The sequence below is a fragment of the Diachasma alloeum genome, unplaced genomic scaffold, assembly GCF_001412515.2.
Source record: "Diachasma alloeum isolate Michigan unplaced genomic scaffold, Dall2.0 Dall_scaffold_00201, whole genome shotgun sequence".
NCBI classification, from domain to species: Eukaryota; Metazoa; Arthropoda; class Insecta; order Hymenoptera; family Braconidae; genus Diachasma; species Diachasma alloeum.
Window position 1 is genome coordinate 2,655,913 of NW_021680366.1, and position 5,812 is coordinate 2,661,724.

The 5,812-nt window shown below is 37.0% G+C and overlaps 2 long non-coding RNA genes across 3 annotated transcripts; both read right to left on the reverse strand.

Annotated features, from left to right (window-relative positions):
• Positions 1-1,280: 1,280 nt before the first annotated feature.
• Positions 1,281-2,381, reverse strand: LOC107035886. The gene is made up of 2 exons (XR_001460767.1): positions 2,226-2,381; positions 1,281-1,603 (listed from the first exon to the last, which is right to left on the reverse strand). It is a non-coding gene; the product is annotated as an uncharacterized LOC107035886 (long non-coding RNA).
• A 1,652-nt stretch (positions 2,382-4,033) lies between these two features.
• On the reverse strand, positions 4,034-5,812 carry LOC107035887. Of its 2 annotated transcripts, none has more exons than XR_001460768.2 (3): positions 5,568-5,812; positions 5,064-5,248; positions 4,034-4,353 (listed from the first exon to the last, which is right to left on the reverse strand). It is a non-coding gene; the product is annotated as an uncharacterized LOC107035887 (long non-coding RNA). The 2 variants fall into 2 exon arrangements; XR_001460769.1 differs by having other exon boundaries at positions 5,064-5,245; positions 5,568-5,811.

Here is a 5,812-nt window from a genome sequence, read left to right on the forward strand (position 1 = left end):
CAAAGAAATATTCTCCACCAAAAAACAAATGCCCGAGAGTAAATATTTTGGCAACGGAAATTTTCGAGTTTTTCGTACGAGATAAAGAACGAAAACAATGGCGACAACACAACTCACAAGAGGGAAACAAAAGCCCCCAAGTTGGCGGTCGGCCACCAAGATGATATCACATGTTTTACGATCGTTCTGGGGATACTTTATGCTCACCCTCGGCGCCCTCTCCACTCCCTTTTTTTTAAATCTCTCATTCATATATTTTTTTATCTGGCTCGCAAAAACCCACAACAGCCGAATGCCAAGTTCGACGTATGCGTTCCTCTTCTCCCCCCTCCCTCGCCAAGGGGTCAATGTGGGGCTCTCCTGATGTAGGAGGATATGCATACAGATGTGATGAAATATCCCCAGTCTTTTGGCTTCGATGGGCGTGGGTTCTTGGACCAATTCTGAATTATGAGGTTCTATTGTCTGGTTCTAGGATGCTAGATCGAGAATTCAACCCTTCATTCCCACCTAAGGGTCGGTCGTTTTGAATTTTTATAGAGATGCCACGAGACGAGAGCCAATTTCAGAAACATTCTCCCGTTTCAACTCGTCATTCGTCGGTGCGCGATGAATTACGAAAATAAGATGTCTCAAAAAAAGAATAATCTTAAGAATGATATGATGTTAGAGAAGAATAATTAATGAAGCACAGATTGTTGATCAACATTGAGTATTCATGATCTACTAAAAAAGTAGTTAAATATGGGTGTGGGTCAGACGAAAGTACAGATTTTTTTCCAATAAAAGTTTCCCTCTCATCGACTTTCTTTCCTGTCGTTTCAACTTTGATCATTCTTCTCTTGCCTCGTTTCATTTCTCTCTTCTCTCGGCAGTACACTGTTAGAAATTTTTTGAGAATTAAGCAATAGTTGCACTTGAATTCTCAATATTGGGAATTCAGTGAAGTGAAAATTCAAGGAAACTGCTGCTTGAATTTTCAAATTATTTAATAATTTTCATTATCATCCAGAATTCAACTGATTTTTCAGGAGTAATTTTCTAACAGTGTAGCTGGCGAATTCAGGTGTCTAAAGAAAAATACATCTATGTGTATCAAAAAAAAAATCGAGAAAAGAGGGCCCAAAAGCCTCTAGCTTAGGAAGATTCTTCGACTCACATCCCCTGACGGATAAAGCATTTTCATCGAGGACACAGATGAACCACACGGAGAAAACTCTCTCATAAGAAGCCCCATGGAACGAAATTGGAATCTTAATTTTCAGAATAAAAACTCATCGTGACGTGCCATTCTGTAAGGATTTAATTATTTCTCATTCTTCCAATTTGATTTTGTATAATATAACGACACTATTGCTCGGAGTAGGAGATTTAGGAATATGCATGGAAGCGATTGAAATAATTCATTTGGAAACTTGAAGAGTCGAAGTTTTTTTCAAATACTTTGCATTTGCCTCGTTGCTGCCATGCATATACCAATACGATCGTCATTACGACACCTTACACAGGCATGTTTTTGGAGGGATATTAAAGACTGCGTGACATAGTTTCTCGACACCTGGGGGACAAGGTTCTGCTGCGCAATCGGCAGGGGTTTCACAATCTAAAAGAAGAATAATAAATGAATCAGAATAGTTCAATCTGGTTGGACTGTTCAACTGCATTTTTTAAGGGTCTACTGATGAATAATTCTATCAAATACAAGTTTACCTGTACAATTATACCCCAACCCAAGCGATTTTAATTTAGTAGCGAAATGGCAAACCGGTTTAAGTCGACTTATCTCCCAGTTGAGATTTTGAGGAATATTTCGGACTCTAAGGGAGATAGCGAAATTTTTGTAACTACATTTTTTGTAGCTCTCAATCGGCCCTACAAAAATGGTTATAACAAAAATTTTGCTATCTCCCTTAGATTCCGAGATATTCACTGAAAACCGGTCAATAGTCAAAATTGACTTGTACCGTTTTCCACTTCGCTACTGAATTCTTACGACTCTATCGAGAGAACATCCCTACCAAATGATTTCCGAAATCGACATCTCCACCGTAGATGAAAAATTGGGTATTGAGTCCACACCGTTTTCGGTGTGGAGTTGCGTTGTTGAAATTACACTTCACCATAACACGAAATATGTGAAATCAGGCGTTAGTTCAACACTAACCGGTGTTAAAAGGATTTTTTACTCTTTACTTGCAGCAGAACAATTATATATATAGGCTTACATCTTATTTGACTATCTTGCCCGTTGACCAGCGCTATGTACGGAATGATCATCATGCAGACCACCAAAATCCGTATGATATTGAGCTTGGATGCCATTTCGGTATGGAAAAGGCACGAGTTCTTCACGACAATGCAACAGTTCCCAACTTGGTATACAGTTGACGAATGAAGAAAGAACAGATTGCTGTGTGGCTTTTATATGCTCAGAAAAACTTGCACAGTAAATCATCATGCTCGTTATCGGACTATAATGACTTTTTTGGCCTACTTTTTCACCAATAAAACAAAAATTATGGACAGCCAATAGCAGCTATCGATCACCAGAGTACCAAACAATGTTGCACCTTCGCTGCCTATTTTTGTATTACGAAAATTCCATTGCATGGAAAACATATTCGTCAATTCAATTTTTAATTATTGTTTTTTAACAACTTAATTTTCAATTATTCTTTTAAACTACTTTTAATTCTTTTCTGCCGGATGAATAAATAACATACGGAGGAAAAAATGAAGAAAAATTACCAAACACATGGAGCGGAATCCCTTTTCTAGGTCTTGTTCACCCTACAGCGGGGGCAAAAAAAGCCAGAAAATAGTAATTTTTTTCTCCGCTGACATGTAATTTTCGCAGATCCCTCAAAAAAATTGATCAGAAATACGTGAAAATATCACCAGAAATACCAAAAAAATTTACGTTATCAACACTTGAATTTTCGTAAGAAATTATTTTTTGTATATCAATAATTTTTCTTTTTAGTTTTACCGCTAGCGACGCACGTACGATTGAGAACAGATGGCTCGTTTGAAAATAAGACAGGGAAGATTGTGGATAATTGCGAACAGTTACCGATAACAAATACGAAAAGAAATAGGACATTTTGCGTTGCAAAGAAAACTCATTCATCAATCATCAATTATTATATTTTCTAGATGAATAGAATACATCACAAGAGATTTGGGGAAAAACAAGATGCTGAAAATTCTAGATATATGCCCATACTCCCCATCGCTCTGACACAGAAAAAATTGGAAAATACAATTTTTGCTGCTAAATGGAAGCTTTATAATCGTTCAAATTCACACACAGAAAAACCGAAACGTAAATTACGTTTTGATAAATGTAATTTACGCTTAACGTCAATATGATGTCCAGTGGCTTTTTTGTCCGTCATAAAAATCGGAATTTAAGCTTTAAAAAAGCGTATTTCCCAGGTAGGAATTATATAAGCTGACGATGGAAACAAGCCTGTGCGAGCCTAGGTTTGCGAGGGTCAGGGACTCAGGACTGAGACGGGCGTGATTTCATCGTTCACTCGAGCCTGAAATGAGGGCGATTCAAGGGGCCATTGCCGAGGTTCAATTCAGGCCTAGCCCAGGCTTTGAGTATTGAGGCTCAGCTTCAAGGCAACGTCAAGGCTTATTCGAGCCTCGGCACGACCTCAAAAATGAACGTTAGTTTCGATTACATTCCTTAATTTTTATAACGACTAACGTTTCTGATGCTCATGAAACACTCGGAGGCGCCGGAAATGTCGAAATAAAAAATTTTTTTTTCACCTGGGGCCAAAGTGTCATCTTGGATTTTTCAGGGGAAAGTCGACTTTCGCCAAAATCGAATTTTTCCGCCGAGTGAAGGTTGATTCTGTATTTTCTGGCCCGCCTAATGCCACTGCGCTCCTCACTTGCCCCAGAAATGCAGAAATAAAAAATTTCTTTTTTCACCCGCAGAAAACACGGGTGAAAACTCTCTCATAAGAAGCCCCATAGAAGGAAATTGGAATCTTAATTTTCAGAAAAAAACTCATGGTGACGAGATATTCTGTAAGGATTTAATTATTTCTCATTCTTCCAATTTAATTTTGTATAATATAACGGCACTATTGCTCGGAGGAGGAGATTTAGAAATATGCATGGAAGCGATTGACATAATTCATTTGGAAACTTGAACAGTCAAAGTTCAAATACTTTGCATATTGCATTTGCCTCGTTGCTACCGTGGACATTATGGTGGTCATTACTCCACCTTACACAGGCATATTTTTGGAGGTATATTAAAAGTTGCGTGGCATAATTTCTCGACGCCTGGAGGACAAGGTTCTTCTCCGCAATCGGCAGGGGTTTCACATACTAAAAGAAGAATAAATGAATCAGAGTAGTTCAATCGAAAACTGGTCAACTGCATTTTTTAAGAGTCTACTGATGAATAATTCCATCAAATATAAGTTTACCTGTACAACTAAACCCCAATCCAAGTGATTTTAATTTAGTAGTGAAGTGGTAAACCGGTTTAAAGTAGCTCTACCCTTCGGCCGGGCTACACTGTGCTTTTGGATATTTTCAGTTTTTAAATTTTTCAACTAAATTGCATGGAAAAAATTTGAAAACATTCATACCCAGTCAGTATTATCTAAATTAAATTTCGCAAAATATTGATATTTTCTCAAACATTTCTTCTTTGAAAAACCAAAACGATAATTAAATTGAGAAAAAAATTAGAATTCCGAATCTAATCGAGTTTTCTGCAATTTTTTTGTAGTTATCAATAATCTTTGAATAGAGCTACTTTAAGTCGACTCATCTCCCAGTTGAGTTTTTGAGGAATATTTCGGACTCTAAGGGAGTAACGAAATTTTCGTAATTACATTTGTCGTAGCTCTCAATCGGCTCTACAAAAAAGGTTATGACAAAAATTTTACTATCGCCCTTAGATTTCGGGATATTCATTAAAAACCGGTGAATAGTCCAAATTGACTTGTACCGTTTTACCACTTCGCTACTGAATTCAACATTCAACATCACTACCAAATGATTTCAAAAAATTATATATATTGGCTTACGTCTCTGACGGCCATCTTGCCCGTTGACCACCGCTATGTACGGAATGATCATCATGCAGACCACCAAAATCCGTATGATATTGAGCTTGGATGCCATTTCGGTATGGAAAAGGCACGAGTTCTTCGCGACAATGCGACAGTTCCCAACTTGGTATACAGTTGACGAATGAAGAAAGAACAGACTGCTGTGAGAGTTTTATATGCTCAGAACAACTTGCACAGTAAGTACTCATGCTCGTTATCGGACTATAATGATTTTTTTGACCTACTCTTTCACTAATAAGACCAATAATTATCGATAAACAGAGTACAAAACAATGTTGCACCTTCCTTGCCTATTTTTGTATTACGAAAATTCCATTGCATGGAAAACATATTTGTCAATTTAATTTTTAATCATTGTTTTTTAACAATTTAATTTTTAATTATTCTCTTAGACTATTTTTAATTATTTTCTGCCGGATGAATAAATAACATACGGAGGAAAAAATGAAGAAAAATTACCAAACACACGGAGCGGAATCCCCTTTCTAGGTCTTGTTCACCCTACAGCGGGGGCAAAAAAAGCCAGAAAATAGTAATTTTTTTTCCGTTGACATGTAATTTTCGCAGATCCCTCAAAAAAAATGATCAGAAATACGTGAAAATATCACCAGAAATACCAAAAAAAATTACGTTATCAGCACTTGAATTTTTGTAAGAAATTATTTTTTGTCTTCCAATAATTTTTAACTTCCCGACCCGAAGGG